Source organism: Pollachius pollachius (assembly GCF_949987615.1).
Source record: "Pollachius pollachius genome assembly, chromosome: 17".
Lineage (NCBI taxonomy): Eukaryota > Metazoa > Chordata > Actinopteri > Gadiformes > Gadidae > Pollachius > Pollachius pollachius.
Genome location: NC_136950.1, coordinates 10,102,027 through 10,105,039, shown reverse-complemented (window position 1 = coordinate 10,105,039; position 3,013 = coordinate 10,102,027).

The window sequence follows — 3,013 nt, the reverse complement described above, 5'->3', positions numbered from 1 at the left end:
GTGTGTGTGTGTGTGTGTGTAAGTTACATGTGTGTGTCTGTATAGTGTGTCCTTTGTGTAGGGAGAAGGTGTGTGTTCGGTATGTATGTGTGTGTGTTACGTGTTTGTGACTGTATAGTCTGTCCTTGGTGTATGGAGATAGTGTGTGTTCTGTGTGTGTGTTAACACTCCCGCACGACCCCCACCCTGAGACAGAGAGACATGGCAGGGGTTAGTCACCACACACACACACACACACACACACACACACACACACACACACACAAACACACACAAACACACACTGACGGTGGATGATGCATGACTAATGGAGCTATTATGTGTGTGTGTGTGTGTGTGTGTGTGTGTGTGTTTGTGTGTGTGGGTGTGTACGTGCCCTTGCTTATTTCTTCTCAATTCCAGTCTGTATTTTTTCGCTGTTGTTGTTGTTGTTGTTTTGGTCGGGATGCCCGGGGAAGAGAGAGAGCCGGGTTTGAATTGGAGCAGATGTCAGGGCTCCGATTAGCAGCGCAACGGGGGCTACATTAGCTAACGGCGTGAAGCGGGGGCTACATTAGCTCACGGCTTGAATATCCAGAGGAACATGAGTTGGTGGGGAAACCAGAGCGGCTGTGTTCCCTGATGGGGAGCGGGAACACCGTCAGCAGCCAGCAGAAGGGAGGAGATAAGAGGCGGAAGAGGATCAGTTCTCTTTCAGGTCCTCTCTGGATGAGGTGAGTCACGCCACATCCCATAATAATCACAGACCACCAGCAAAAGTCCCTTCAGAGGAGGACTCACCCACGCAGGCTTTTAACGCCCTGGTCACATGATCACTAAGAATAACCACCGGCCGTGAAACATCAACTCATTCATGAAATGCCCAAGACGACATAAAAACATTTAAAACAACAGGGTGAATAAACAAACGTCTTATTTTTCATGTGTTTCGTGATCGTCGTTATGTTCAACACACAGACAGTCACCTGCAGGAGACACACTCACAGCTGCACAACGACACACACACACTAACAGACAGCTGCGAACCACACACAGTAGCACACACACACACACACACAGACACACACAGGCTGAAGATGGATTCATCACTCATGTTCCATTCACGCTCAATCAGTCCCTCGAGAGGCAAAGAAATCCACTCCAGGTTGAAGGGGTTGTGGAGTTGTGACACCATAAATGTCGCGGATCTGGGGGCGGGTCTATGAGGCTCGTATTTTAATTGCAGTTAATGAAAATTCCATTGAGTCCTTTCTATCTAACTGCCTTACAAGTGAGGCAGAGAACAACCAGAGGAACGTTAGCGTACCTGAACGTACACTGTTGTCTCCTATAGCAACACTAGTGTACCTGAACGTACACTCCTCTGTCCCATAGCAACACAGTGTACCCGTTGATAGACTTTTCAGTCCCATAGCATCACAAGCATTCCTGTACATACACTTCTGACTCCTATGGACTACAGCAACAGAAGCATCAGAAACCTCTGAGCACATGATCACCAATTCAGGTGTGCTCAGAGTCTTCGGAGGGTGCGGTTGATCGGGTCCCGGGGCACACTGGAATTGTATTTGGGTTCCAAGGGGAAAAAGTAGAAGACCCTGAGTCCAGAGCGTCTGCATTAAAAAAAAGTCCCTTTCCTTCCTATCTTGGAGAAGCAGGTAAAATGGATCAGAAGACTAGGACCGGCTGGTTCCGGGGGTATTTTTAAGCTCTTCCTCCCTATGAGGAAGATATCTTATATGTCCTGCTCTATCCGGTTAGATGACATTTCTTTCCCCCTCGCTCAATCCCTTGCTCCCTCCTTCAATTCCTTGCTCGTCCCCTTCCTCTCCCTCCCACTCCCTTCCTCTCTCTCTCCTCCTCACTCTTTAGCTTGTTCTTTGAACTCTGTTTGAATAATTCATCACTGCAGCAGAACCCGGGAGAGGGAGGGGAAGAGCGGAGAAAAGGGGGAAAGAATAGGAGAGAGGGAAAGGGAGACGCGATAAGTGGGGGTGGGAGTGTTGTGCTGCAGACAGACTAAAAAGACAAGGCAAATAAATAGACAAAACTAGAAGCTCTTTCTTTCTAGGAGCTCTTTCCCTTCCCTCTCGTCTCCTCTCATCCCCTGCCCTACTCTCTCATTACCTCTACTCCCCTCTCGTCCTCCCCTCCACTGATCTGGACAGGAAGTAATACCCTGACCAGGAGGATATGCTAATGAGAATGCTGCTTTGAACTTCTGACACATTAAGGTGGGCTGAGGCTTAATCCCCCACCCCCTCCCCCCCAAGAAGACCAACGAGATCCACCCATGACCCCCAAAGCTAGCCCGTCAGCAGTTACCTGCCCTCTTCATCCTCTTCCTCGGAGATCATCCTCTTCCCAGGAGAAAAACCTCTAAACAACCAGCGGCCACAGCCTCAACAACCAACTCTGCTAACATATAACAACATCCTGCTATGCTTACCGTTAACGTACCTCAACATTCAGCTATGCTAAATGCTAACATATTGCAACATCCAGCTATGCTTACAACTAGCACACTACCAAATCAAGCTATGCTAACTACCGACACGCTACCACCTAACATACCATCAGCTACTCACTGCTAACCACTAACACACTAACTACTAACCATGGCCTACCTCTGCTCAACGGTAACTGTTACCTGTTATTAAAAAACCCTATAACCCCCAAACCACTTACACAAACAAATTAGCTAACAGGCTATAGTAGCACTGAGGCGATAAAGAGAAGAATAGCATCAGAAAGAGGATTATAGAGGCTGTGAAAAGACAGAGAAATGTTGTCATAAAAAATGAAAGTTTAGATTTAGCATATCCCTATTACACAAACAAACACACGCACATGCACACACACACACACACACACAAACACACACACACACACACACACACACACACACACACACACACACACACACACACACACACACACACACACATAGACGCTATTATGGGATCTGGGATTCTTGGTTGAAAGACAATACCATCAGTCATTCAGCAGAACC